This window comes from Sciurus vulgaris (genome assembly GCF_902686455.1).
Source record: "Sciurus vulgaris genome assembly, contig: HiC_scaffold_587_arrow_ctg1, whole genome shotgun sequence".
NCBI classification, from domain to species: domain Eukaryota; kingdom Metazoa; phylum Chordata; class Mammalia; order Rodentia; family Sciuridae; genus Sciurus; species Sciurus vulgaris.
The window spans coordinates 1,780,346-1,794,966 of NW_027632436.1; the positions used below are offsets into that span (position 1 = coordinate 1,780,346).

The 14,621-nt window shown below is 43.4% G+C and overlaps 1 long non-coding RNA gene across 1 annotated transcript in view; it reads right to left on the bottom strand.

The window, feature by feature from the left end:
* Positions 1 to 14,621, bottom strand: part of LOC306652595 — a 696,764-nt gene that overhangs the window by 48,364 nt on the left and 633,779 nt on the right. The gene's annotated exons all lie outside the window — the stretch shown is intronic.

Genomic DNA, 14,621 nt, shown 5'->3' on the forward strand with positions numbered 1-14,621 from the left:
TTCTTCTTTGGAACCTATCCTTATTCTCCCATCCCCCAACATTGCTCAGGGTCCTTTAAGGCCTGTACATGAGTGTCCCTGTCCCACCAGTGCTCAGTAACCTGTGGGTGTTGTGGGTGGACACACTTCCATCACACTGATTACTCTCCACTGAGCCCTAGGCAATTTGGTACCTTTAGTGAAACTCTGGGTGAGTCCCATTCTGGTTAATGTCAGTACACCATCTCAGGCCTTATCTGCACATCAAAGGTGTCAACACTACTCTGAAAACTTAAGGAGAGGTGCATACTTCCTCTTTCAAACAACTTCAGTAAGTCTTTGATGATTCCATGCAGACAGGCTCCTTACCAATGCCTGAAAACGCAAGAAAATTTTGAAAGATGTCAATGCCCATAGCACTGAGAACCTTAATACACCATTCATCATTCACCATTTCTACACACTCAAGTGGCTGAGATCATATGGGTGATGTATCATGCCCAGGATTTCTGACATCTTTTTGAACAGTGAATGGAAAGCATACATTTAAGTATTTTCAGGATCTTCTCTGATATGTCACTGGTTGCTCTCTTTTGACAAGAGAGTAGAACTCCTAGACCTTCTGAGTCAGGCACAATGCAAAACCTCAAAAGACTATGTGAAATGCAGCCAAGGAAAATTTCCCATCTTTATGGAGGAATTCTTCAGACCTTGGAAATGGGACCATATCTGATGTCACCAAAACTTTGACCCAAGGGATATTCTAAAAAAGATTACAAAACTCAGAGCCCTAGAGGGGAAAACCCCTCTCCCAAAGACATCTGTCTCTTCTGGATCCTGTAGTCAAGCACCCCTTATCTACATTTGTTCTGTCTTCTCTGGTATCTGCCCTAAACCTCTTGTCAACCACCATTGCTCAGGGTCTTCTTAGTCCTCTGTATGAACCCTTTTACGACAAATTCTCAGTCTTCTCTAGGTTTTGCCCTACTCCTCTCATCCACCATTGCTCAGGGTTCTCTGATTCCTCTGGGTGACTGCCACATGTGCACTAGTTCTCTGATTCCTCTGGGTCCTTTTTGTGATAGCCCCTTTCAAAATATGGCTAGCCTTCTTTGTTTAAGATGCTAAGTTCCCCTAACTTGTATTTACTGTGTCTCATGTGGGTCCTGTGGTTGAGCTTACCTCACCTAACAGTGCTCTCTCTTTCTTTTTTTTCCTGAGTTTCCTAACCATTCCTTGCTCACTATTCTCTTGGTCCTTTTGGTGAGCACCACTCACCTGACAGTGCTCAGTCTTCTCTGGGTCCTGTTCTTAATCTCCCTTCACACACCATTGCTTAGTGTCATCTGAGGCCTCTGGTGAGTGCCCCTTGCACACAGACACTAATTTTCACAGGATATTTACTTGGAATGCTGCTTACCTCTAGTACCCTGTCTCTTCTGTGTCCTCTGGGTGAGTGCCCCTAATACAGCAGTCCTCATTATACACTTGGTTTTATGAGTGAGCTCAATTCACCCAGTAGTTTTCATTCTCCTCTGAGCCATGTGTCAAGTTTCCATAGCCAGTCTTATCTCAGCCCCTCGGGTTCCTCTGATATTAGCCAGTAGCCTGATATTACTCAGCTTTTTCTGTGTTCTTTCCTAACCTCACCTACTCCACCATTGCTCATGATTTTCTGAGTCCTATGGGTGAGACTCCTCTCCCATCAGTGCTCAGTGTTCTCTGGGTCCTATCCTTAATCTTTCTTCTGTACCATTTTTTTCAGAGTCCTCTGAGTCCTGTGGTTGAGGATCCCTCCCCCACTTGTGCTCAGTCCCCTGGGGGTATTGTGGTTGGGTACACTACTTCAATGATTGTTCATTCTTCACTGAGCCCTAGGAAACTTGGTTTTCTTAGTGAAGTCTCTGTTCTTCAAATCTGAGTCCAATTCTGGCTAATGTGAATACACCATCTCTGTTTCTTTCTGCATGTCCATATCAACACTACGATTGAAAGTTGGAGAAATGTGAATACTTCCATTTTGTAACATTGGTAATAGGCTGTTTTGTGCTGCCATGCAGAGAAGCTCTTCAACAAAGCCTTAAAACCCAAGAAAATATTAATGGATGTGAATTCCCACACAATCAAAGACCTCATTCCACCATGCATCATCCACCATCTCTACACCATTGCTCAAGTGACTGAGTTTTTATGGGTGATGTAGCATGCCCAGGATTTCTGACATCTTTCTGAACAGTGGATGGAAAGCACTTCAGGATGGAAAGCATTTCAGTATCCTCTTTGTTATGTCACTGGCTGCACTCTTGACAATAGAGAAAACCACCTAGGACCTCTTCCAGCACAATGCACAGTTTCAAAAAACAGTGTGTAATGTGACCATGATAAATTTCCCATCCTCACTGAGAACTTCTCTAGACCTTTGAAATAGGATAATTCCCACCATATCACTAAAACTTTTACCCAAGGAATACTCTCCAAAAGGCTCCAAAAACTCAGAGCACTATAGGGGAGAACCCCTGTTCCAAAAGGCCCCCATCTCCTCTGGATCCTGTATTCAAGAACACTTCATCAATTTTTGCTCTGTATTCCCGGGGTTCTTCCATAAAACTCCTCTCAATCCCCATTGCTCAGGATCCTCTTAGTCCTCTGCATGAGCACCCTTCTCCCACCAGTGCACAGTCTTTTCTGGGTCCAGCCCTAAATCTCCACTCATCCACCATTGATTGCTCAGGGTCATCTAAGTCCTATCAAGAGTGGAACTTGCACACATGTTCTCAGTTTTTCCCAAATATTGTTTTGGTGTTCCACTTACTCTCCAATACTCTGTCTCTGCTGTGTCCTCTGGGTAAGTGACGCTCATCCAGCAGTGCTCAGTATGCTCTGGGACCTCTGGGTGAGCAACCCTCACCCAGTTTTTCTCAGTCTCCTCTGTGCCATGTGCTAATTTCCCATAGCCAATCTTATCTCACAGTCCTGTAATTCATGTCTATAACCATAGGCAGCCTAGCATTGTTCAAACTTTTCTTGGTTCTCTCTTTAACTCATGTACCCCACCATTACACATGATCTCTGAGTCCTGTGAGTGAGCACTTCTCTCCCAACAGTGCTCAGTCTTGTCTAGGTATTATCCTTAATCTCCCCTCCTGCACCATTTTTCAGTGTCATCTGAGTAGTGTGGGTGAGCGACCCTCTCCAAAGAGTGCTCAGTCTCCTGTGGGTACTGTGGGAGGACACACTTGTACCTCCAGTGCTCACTCTCAACTGAGCCCTAGGCAACATAATTCTCTTAGTGAAATCTCTGAGTCCCATTTCAGCTCCTATCAGTATACCATCTCGGGTCTTATCTGCAAGTCAAGGCCAGCGTGACTATTTTAACTTGGAATGATGTGAATACCTCCTCTTTCCAGCAAACTCAATAGGTCTTTGGTGCTACCATGCAGACAGGCTCCTCACTAATGCCTGAAAACCCAAGACAGTTTTAATGGATGTTAATTCCGCCAGCACTGAGGATCTCATTCGTCTACACATCGTCCACAATTTTCACATCATTGCTCACATGTCTGAGATCTTATGGGTGATGTAGCATGCCCAGGATTTCTAACATCTTTCTGAACAGTGGATGGAAAGTACATATTTAAGTATTTTCAGGATCTTCTCTGACATGTCACTGGCTGCTCTCTTTTGACAAGAGAAAAAACCTTCTAGGACTTCTGAGTCAGGCACAATGCACATCTTTAAGGTGTGAAATGTCGCCAAGGACAATTTCCCATCATCATGGAGGACTTCCCCAGATGTTTGAAAAACACCACTGTCACATCACCTCTGAAGTAGCTGAGACTTTGGACCAAGGGACTCTCTTGATAAGGGTCAAAGGCTGTGAATCATCTTGATAAGCACACCTCTTCTAAGAGAAATCTGTCTCTTCTGGCTCCTGTGGTCAAGTACACCTCACCTTATTTTGCTCTGCCTTCTCTGGATCCTGCCCTAAGTCTCCCCTATCCAAACATTGCTCAGGGTCTTCTGTGTCATTTGCATGAGTGCCCCTCTCCCACCAATGCTCAGTCTTCTCTGAGTCCCGCCCTAAATCTACCCTCACCCATCATTGCTGAGGGTGCTCTGTGTTCTGTCGGTAAGCCCCTCTCACCCACTAATGCTTTGATTCCACTGAGTCCTCCTTCTGATAGCCCCTCTTCAAACATGGCTCAGCCTTCTTGGTTTAAACTGCTAATTTTGCCTAACCTGTTTTTTCTCAGGCTCCATTTTGTCTTGTCTGTGAGTGCTCCTTAGCTTACATTGCTCAGTGTTCTCTGTTTCTTTTTTTCTGACTTCTCTAACCATATCTTGATCTTTCTTCTCTAGGTCCTTTGGGTTAGTGCCCCTCATCTAATAATGCTCAGTCTTCTCTCTATCTTGTTCTATCTTCTCCAAGGCAATTCTTGCTCAGACTCCTCTGAGTCCTGTGTGTGAGTACCCCTCATCTGACACTGCTCAGTGTTCTCTGTGTTTTGTCCATAATTTCTTGTATAGCCTTCCCTGAAAAAGGCATGAGAAGGGTCACTATCCTCCTGCCAGTTTCTCCTTTTATCCTTCCAGGTCTGTGATTCATGCTGATGAGAGTCACTGTCCACCATATGGCCTGCCTCCTCATTCACCTGGACTCTTTCTCAGGTTGGTCAGTTGCTCTCTGCAGAAAGTTCTGGGGATTGACTGTGGGTTCTCCTTTCCCATGTTCACTTCCAGTGCTTTGGTTCATTACCCCTCTTGTTCTGCTCTGTACCCACTGGGAAAAGCAGCTGTGAGGAGAGCTACAGAAGCTCAGGTGAGCAGGTATTTCAGGAAAGGATATATGTGGGCTCAGCAGAGGCCCTGCGTGGGTCCTAAGCCTCTCCCTGTTTTGCTCTATGCTCCATAGCCCTCCTGGGACTTCAGAGGTCCCCAAGCACCCTCACCTGCATCCTACCTGGGATACCAGTGGGTGTCAATCAACAGGCTCTCTGAAGAGCAGTCTTGATCTCATTATTAATTTCCCTGATGCTGAGGGTGTGTGAACCATGCTTCATTAATAATCTTAAGACACATTCTTTCCATAGTGTATCTGCAGATCAAGTACTACTCACTACCTCCTTCCATGTTGATTGGACTCTTGAGTCCATAGTCAGCTAATGGAGGCCATGGACCCACCAGGGAAAAGGTCAGACTCCTAGTAAGGGTTCACTGCCTCCTAATCAGAGAGACTTCCCCCAGCGATCACTAGCTGAGAGTTGAGTAAGGTTCTGCCAAGAATGTTGGTGAATAATGTCATTCACAAATAACAGAAAAACAGCTCAAAGTCTCCTTTGTGCAGGACAGGTTGTTGTTCCTGGTTGAATGGATGCTTGTTATGAGTACTGGAAGTGAGTTCCACACATTTCTGCAGCTCTTTACGTTGGGATGACTACACAGATGCACATTCCTGCATTATTAGCTTTTGCTTGATCAATGCATTAAATGGAGCCAATGCACAAAACAATTCCACAGCCCATAGCAGGCAATGGCTGCCCATTTCTATGTTGTAGATATCTCATGCAACCAAGGCTGGGCAAGACCAGGAAGGAACATGGAGTAGAGCATTGCCTTGTTTACCTGTGAACATGACTCAGTTGAGTCCTAAGCAGGGGTGATAGAAAGACTGGTGTGCCTGTGAATATGACTCACGTGAGTCCTGAGCAGGTGAGAGAACCAACAGGGTGCAGTGATCATCAGGTTGCAGGTGGGAGAACAACAGCCCAGTGGCACCTCATTCCGTTCCTGGTTCTGGAGCTCAGGGTGGGCTGAGAGGTTGAAGATCCCAGCCATGCCCATGGCCAGGCCTGGTTTCTGCACACAGGTTCCCAGGCACACATGGTGACTAGAAAGGTGCAGCAGAAATGGCAGAGTTTGGGGAAGGGATGGCTTTGTCCATAGCCCAGCTGTGGCATCTCCTCCAGTCACTGCCTTTCCTTCTCCACTTTAGAGTCCAGGGCTCCCCAGGCTCCTCACTTTACTCTTCTCCTGTGGCCTCCCTAGTGCATACTGTGTGAGGAACTCAAACACTGATGCAGCACTGGGCTTGCGTTCTTCTTGCTTCCTCTGGACCTGATGTCTGAGCTTTTGGAAATCACACTTATCTCCATGCAGAGCAATTTACAGGGACTTTGTGGAGAGAAAAATCACTGAATCCTGAGTGGGTGGGCAAAGGCATCCACTAGGTGAGACCTGAGGATCCAGCCCTCAATAATAGAAAAAAAAGCAGGATTGGGAGGTCAGATGTGACCCTCTTTGTGTGAAAAGTGTTTTCTTAAAAGAAAATTAACAATTGTCTTTGAGGAGGAGTTGAAAAGGACATTTCCAAACACAAAAGTCCAAGGAGCAAGTAGGGTGAACTGGGAAAGTTTATTGGAAATGGGACAAGCACATGCCCAAACCCCAAGTTTACCTCCATGTGTTCACTGATGGAGATAAAGCAATCAGAGAAAGTTCCTCCACTAAGCCATGTCTAGAAATTGTGAAGCACTTCAAAGGGGAGGAAAATGTGTTCATGCAGTAAGGCAGGAGGGGTCCATGAAACATGCAGAGAATCATGAAAATAATATTTTAGACCAGGGAGGAAGTGCTCCAGTTGTGAAGAGTGAAGATGAAGCAGTGGAGTAGATGGACACCCTACAAATTCCACAGTGCAGCTGCAGAGAACACATCAGAAACTGGAGCAGGCACTGGGAGATGGACTCAATAATGGTAGTCCTGATTCTGAACATGTGTGATTCTGCAGTTTGAACATGGGGTCGTGTGCATTTGTGCACAGGTAGGTGATATGGATGACTCTGGCATTTCTCAACTGGGTCTCTATGGAATATCTGTTTGTGTGCTGGAAGGTAGACAGTGGTCCTCCCACATAGGGCTCTGCTTTTGCCACTTGCCTCTTCCTGGATAGCCCTGCACTGCTGCCTGACACACCATACAGCCCTCTCCCAGCAGGCCTGTAGCTTCCTCTGAAAGGTCCCATCCCTCAGTCCTGCCCAGGTCAAGTCTGCAGGCCAATCCCAAGAGGCCACAACCAGAGAGCTGGCACCATGGCCCTTGAGGCAAGTTTGGGCACTCTCTGAGCTGCAGAACTGGCCTCCTCCACAAGGTCAGCCAAAACAGTGGGATTGAGCCTCCTTTGGGTATTCTGGAGGCTCTCGGGGGAGACAGACTGTGGAGGTTGCATGGAGAGGCAGAGAAGGTGAGCAAACAGAAGGATGGAGTGAAACCTTTGAAAACTCTCCTCATAGTGAGTTGTTCACCTCAGGTATTTTGTCACAGCAATGGAAATCTGACTTTCAAACCTTTAACCTGCAATTAGCTTAGCCAAACTTCTCCATTAAAGGCCACCAGTACCAGGAGAATCCAGTGGCAGAACAGAGGAAACTTGGAGGCTTCCTGCTGTAGGTTTTGATGCAGGAGTCTCAAAAGACTGTGTGTTTTGTCTAGGGTGATGGGCACAGGACAGGGAGCAAGACACCCAGGAGGTCTTTTAGCAGGTGGCTGTGAGGTCATCTGATCCTGGTTTAATGATTATTCAAAGCTAAAACTGTCTTCTTTACCTTCTTTTGTGGAAGGTGTTTCTGGGCTTGCAGGAAATTTTGTCTTAACTTTATTACACATCAGAGCTGCTTGCTTCCAGTCTTCCTAGGGTTTGGAAGGGGGCTAGAAGCCTCCCCACCACCCTAACTCTTTCAGACCCCTATTCCTACCTGGTCCCTATGCCCCAGGTTTCCACCTTCCAGACTCCTTTAGATCCTCCTCCTTCCTGCACCCTGTTCCCCAAGTCCCCAACTCCCACACTTCTTCAGAGCTCTCCACTACATCCTGGACCTCATGCACCCCATCCCCAGGGTCCAGACCTTTTTTCTCTTTCCCCTGCCCCACTTCAGCTGAACCTGGATCCCTGCCATGGGAACTCACCCATGCCATGGGGCTAATCCTCAGGCACCACCTGCATCCACCTGGAGACCCTGAATTTCTGGGTCTGGGACTTACTGTGGATGGAAAAGAAAAAGAAGGAAGGGGCAGACTAGAGTGTCATGGAATGACCAGGCACACCACCAACCTGAGCTGAGCTAGATATTGTTTCAAGAAACCTCTTCCTCTTCCAACAGAGATTGCCTCCCCTGTTCCTAGAAAGTCTTTCCCTGCATCCTGTTCCAGGGGCTACCATGGAAAGGGAAGGAGGGTACTGTCAGGACGTCTCATCTGCTGGGGCTAGGAACAGCACTCTCCACCCACTCTGACTAGCTTGTTACCTCAGAAAAGGTCCAGAGAATGCCAACCTCCCCTCCTGTCCCCACCAACCCTGGGCCTTTGGCCAGACACTGGCTGGAAACCTGCCTCTTTGTCCCCTGCCAGGCCTGGCCTCCAGGCCCAGGTGGGATGAGATGCAGTAAAGGACTGGGGGTGGGTGATGCTCAAAAAGCCCAAAACCCAAAAGAGCAGTTCTGGGATAAACCAGAGTGGAGGGTGGTCAGGAATGCACACTGCAACACCAGTCTGCAGGCACCAGGCCCCTTCCTCCCACCATGGACACACACATGCTCACTCACTGCTCAAGCACACCCACACACACTGTGAATTTGCAAGGTGAATATTTTGCCTTTTTCTTTGTTTTTCAAAAGCTTGCTCATCAGTTGTGTTGGTGCCTCTCCCTCTCCTTTTATATTTGTATGTTCTTGTGTGTGTTGCTGTCTCTTTTTTGCTGGGGATTTGTTTTTCTGTTTTAGCTGTATGAATAGATGACCAGAGGGGGACCTGAGGTCCCCTCTAGTTGTTTCCACCTGGAACTTGGTTATTGATTTGAGGGTTTCTCTCCCCTAATCTGTATGAAGTATCATGAAGGCTCTATGGATCTAGAGTGTGTGTGTGTGGATTAAGGTTCACTTTTACTTGGTTGAACTGTATGTGAGGCTCATCAGCACAGTCTCTGCTCTGTGAGCGTGAAGTGTCCATATTCCAGCTCCTCTTAGAGAAAGGGGGAGCAGGGACATGCAATATTTATAACATATGTGCTGCCCTTAAATAGTGTCTGGTCTGTACTTTGACATCTATAACACTAATTCTCTCCTGTGGAGCAATAGTGGGGTTAAGATTTAACATCAGCAACAACAATAAGCAATAATAAAGTAGATAAGTCATTAGCAAGCAGGGTCTGCTCTGTTATCCACTATGTTAACAATAAATATATGAATGGCTAGTAATTTCATAAACTATTAATTCTATGAGGGAGTGGAATTATAATTACTTAGCTGAAGGGAAAACATTATTGAGGGTGAGAAAGAGTTTGAAATATTTAAAAAGTGAATAAAGGAGATACTGGAGATAGGTAGCTTATGAAGGCAGTAAAGATGTAGGAGTAAAAGAATTACTAAAAATAATAAGAGAAAGAAAGAGAGGTAGAGGGAAAAGGAAAATATCCTTATTAGTAGGTGAAGAGATTGAAGAAGGAAGAGCAGAGAAATAAAACCACGGTACAAAGTAAAATATGAAAACAAAACAAACCCATGTAAAATTTTGTCCCACCAAAGCCAAACCAAGATTAAATAATAAATGTGTACAAAATAGAGCAATTAAATAAAAGAAAAAAATATATAAATATACATGGATACATATATTACATGAATAGAATTACACACACACACACACACACACACACACACACACACAAAAACCTTCCACACCGGAAGATTTCATAAGCAGAGGCCCAGGCATATATACAGAATCCTGCAAAATGGAAAAAAAAAAATTAAAAAAGAGAAAATAAAATAGAATATAAATGTAAAGTAAAAATTAAAAAAAGAAAATGGAATAAAAGAAAAACTATACTTAATTGGAAACAAAAAAAATTGCTTGAAAAAAATTGATCAAGGTGGTCAAAACTGTGTTAAGAATGGGTATCTGCTGCTTATGCTGAGGTGCCATTCTTTGTGATTTTTTTCTGGGGACTCTATAACACAAAACCAGAGCTAGGGGGTGTTAAGTGTATGTCTTTGTCTTTCTTCACAAGATGCCTGACATTGCAGCCAGGAACCAATACTGATTGTAGTAGTTCTCAGCTTCCTGTTTCCTAGTGTAGGATGGGAGAAAATAGGGACATGGATGCCTAGGACATTACCAGTGGGGCTGGTAAAATTTTCCATAGCTGAAATTTGCTCTTGACTGAGTCCTTAAACTATGCTGGTGGGTATTTGAGATTTGGTTCCCAGTCCCCTGTTGCTGGGGAAATGACAATATTTGCTGAATGTCTGGTATTTGAATAACTACTGAAATTTCCACTCAGGGTGAGAAGTACCATCCTTGATAGGCTTCAGTCATCTCTATGACTGTGGTTTACCCATAAACGAATATGGACTATAGATGGAACTGCCTGATTTTCCCTGATGCTCATATGGGATTCCAGCCACAAAGGTATGTCTTTCTCTTTGGTCTCCCCAGGTTGTATCACCCTGGGCAAAATCCTTTCTGCACTTGTTTCAAAGGTGCTGATTCAGATATAGTCTGAGTTCTAAGTAGGTGAATGCTGGCTCAGGCTGACTACTTCCTCTGCGATTTCCCAATCTGCAGCCTCTACTATCACAGAGTCACTTGGAAATTGTTCCCAGCACTGCAGCACTGATTTGGGTTGACTCTCTGCCCTTTGCCAATTGATTTTAATCACTTTTCACTCAAAACTTTCTCCACCATTGCCGGGGTCCAGCCCTAGCAGAAGTCCATGGGTTCCACACTGGTAAACGGGGCACGGGGAGACAGCATTGGTGATGGATGGAGAATGAAAGACACAGACTCTAGTTCTGGTGCAATCAATCCCACTTTGTTCTGGGGAAGGCTGGGTTTATATACATTTTTCTTCAGGTTTTGATAACAGGCTTGTGACTAATAAAATCAAAGAAGTTTCCAAAACATAGGCAGAAATTGTTTTTACCAAAATATTATGAGAAAACAGTAACCTTACAGATTATCCATACTTAATCACAATTATTTTAAGCATATCTAACTATGTCAATGAGCTAATACAATGTTTATTTCCTTAATTCTAAACTCTATATGACCTAAGACTATTTTTATTATTTTTGCGGTAAAGCGATAGACAAATAATGTCATGTGACCATCTCTACTAGGTCCATCTGGTTAATATCTAAATTGCTGAGTTAAGGGTTACAGGAGGGCAGCGGTCTCAATGGTTATGTACCAACGTTTATTATAGGGGTGACATATTCTTTGTAGGAAGGAAGGAATGTTGTGAAACCCTATACTTTTACCTTACCACCACACATAAGCAAAACCATCATCTGAATTAAACCACCCTGTAGAAGACAGGGGGAGATCTATATCTACCTTCTTTTGCCTTTAGGGGGGTATCAGGGCTTGCCATTGACAAAATAAGCTAGTCCATATCTAGTAGCTACTGTGGGAGATGCTTTGTGTTTAGAACTTGGGGAAACATTGTTATCTATAAGTTTCTGTGCCCCAACAGGTTCTGGCTGTGCCAGTAAATGCAGTATTTGATTTTTAACATAATTAAAACATTCTCCTGTAGTGAGGTTAACATCACAGGGTTTCAACATGTGTTTTGTCTCTGTGATGTTTTTCTGGAAATTTGTAGAATTATTCCCATCACCTCTAGCAAGATCCTCAGACTGAAGTGAGTAATATATTATTAGGAAAACTCCACAGAATAACATCCAAGTTAGGGAGGAATACATCTGGCTACAATACTTTTAGGATGAGTCTCTGCAATCATCCTTGAGTGGAACTCTGTGAAGCACTGCAAGGAGAGCCAGATGCCCCAGCACACCATTTCTTGGTTAGTTAAGCTCTGCCTCCTCTCTATTTTCGAGGTTCCCCCATGAAAATTATATTTTCCAGGCTTTCCGTATTTCTTATACTACATTTAAAAATTTGACTTTCTGTGACTGGTTATTCTGCTGCCCAATGCTGAAATTCAGTGAATACTCTTGGTCAGCCACCTTGCCGAGGAACACTCTGCATTTTTCAATCTTGAGTTGATGACCTGATAAGTCCACCTTTCTCTATCCTGCCATCTTTCGGCCCCTCCATGTCCCTATATTTATTTGTATTTGACTATTAATCTGCACTTATTTACTATGAAAAAAGTGTGATAGTCATTCATTGGTTCAGTATTTACTGAGCACCAGTTCTAGGCTAGGCACTTTTAAGACAGCCATTGGCCATTGGATGGTTTTCCAGAAGAGAGAGATAGGACCTTTGACCACTGCTATGTCTGGTGGAGAGCAGCAGGATTGTAGTGATAACTTGGAAGAGGGAACAAACAATATGGCACCTCCAGAGGGTATACCCCAGTAAAGCTAAGAGTGCATAAATACTGAAAAAGAAAATGGAGAAATAAACAAGATCCCAGTCTGAAAAGATTATCATATACCATATATGGAATTTCAACTTTATTAAAAGTTCTGTGAAGCCAAGAAATACTTAATGTAAACCTATGAGCTAACCATCAGATACACCATGTGAATTAGCAAACTAGTAACAGTTTTGCAGGTGATAGAAGAAGGTAGGTCAAAATTTAGGGGAATATGCAGGCACTTTGAAGACATTAAAAAGGAGAACCATGAGAGAAGGGTCTTAAGAATTGGTGGGGAATTTCAGATGCCAGGATGTCTAAGACCACATAACATAGTTCCATGAGGATACCTTCATAGATAAATTAGAAACTAGTGTGGACACATAATCTGTGTCCTGAACTCTCCTGTTTTGTGTGACATTCCCCTTGTTCATTTTTACAAGAGCCTCCCTTGTTGAACTGATTATTCCAGGTTCCTTGAAATAGATAGCATTCCAAGATCCAGATTACTGGCTGCATCACTGAACTCTGAACTTTAAGCAAAAGGAAGAATTACAGAAATAGTGAACTAATAGCCTGCTGAGGAGTGCCTCAGAAGTGATGTGCACATACTTGAAGGGACAGGTATAGACAATTTCTATACCCTGTTGAAGGAGGAGTGCTTAACATAAAGAAATTTTCTCACACAGAAATAGCAGAAGACAAAAACAAATCAAAAAATTAAAAAAATATTTAAAAGCTCTGACAAGAAAAATATCAGATTTGAATAAAACCCATAAAATGAATGAGTAGCTATTAATAGGTGCAGAATGAATTCATAGCACAGGAGATACAAAAAAGATTGGTGATACTAAGTTAAGGAAAGAAACAAGGAACTTTTAAAAAATAGGGCTTGCATGCTTGTACAGTTAAATTGAAATGTGTGAGGAACACAAATATGTTTATCCTGATTTGAATACTACAGAATTTGTATATGTATTAAAATACTGTTTGTCATCCCATAAAATATATCATTTTTGTTTTTGTCATCTTTTTATCTTTCTGGGCTGAATGAAGGCCAAGCCTGAAAGAACTGCAAAAGTTGCAGATATGGAATTTTAGAAAAAGAGGTCCTGGTCTGCTCCAGGTCTACCACTGCGACTTCCTGCAGTGCTGACAACATTGCAAATGGGCCCCATCCAAAATAGTGGTATACATTGCCACAGAGTCCCTGAAATATGTCCAGTGAAACTGGGAATGAATGTTTCATTGTAATTAGTTACAGTGAAATTTAAACAGCTACAAATGTGTAGCAGGTACCACAGCTGAATGGTTCAGGTTTGGATGGTTAGTAACTCCTAAAAAGCTCAGAGATACAGCATTTGTCAAATATTAATGAGATCTTGTGTTCAGTTCGCAGTACCACAAAGAATTTAAGCAATTTTGCTAATATATTCTATGAAATAATAATGATGTTGGTGAAAACTTGCATTCTGCCACATTATGTCGAAGATACATTGGGATAGTGTTCAAATCTTTCTTTGAAAATGTATAGTTATACACTTTAGTTTGGGGGAACTATTCTTATAATACATGATTTTATATTTATCATTTATTACAGCATGAAATCAATAATGCAACACAGGGCTATAAAACTCCACAGAAAACTGATGGAAATGGCAGAGCCTGGAGCCAAGAGTGGAGGAAAACTTTCAACAAAGAGTGCATAGATTGAGTGAGTGTGGATTCCAGCACTAGCTGCCAAAAAGCTGTGACATCCAGAGCTGTGACCTGCCCCCCAAGGGTTTAGAAAGTCAGGAATGATTAACCATATTTAGGAATCACAGGGACAGGTGTTAGGTGGAAGAAAAACCAGAAAATGCAGAACCACTGCCATCTGCTGGATAGAAAGAAAGTGAGTCTCTCCCCCTGACTCACTTTTTTCTCCTCCTTGCTTTTTGACTTTCTCTAGCATATGCCCTTTTTCTTTCCTTTCTCTTTTCCTCTCATTTTCTCTCTTACCCTGCAGGGAGACACTCTGTTTGCTTAATAAACTCCCTTATGTGATTTCCCTTGTCCGGTGTGGTTTTCGTGGGTTTTCTTACACCTATTGCTCATTCCTTCCAGGCCTATCTCTTCTCAGTTCTCGGCATGGCTTTTCTTCCAATGTTTTTAATATTGTTGTATTCTGACCAAAGATGTCAATTACATGTGCTAGTTGGGGTGCACAGTTGGAGGTCCAGGTCCTTGTGATACTGCCATTTACTGGTGGCAAGTTCTGCTCCTTCTCATA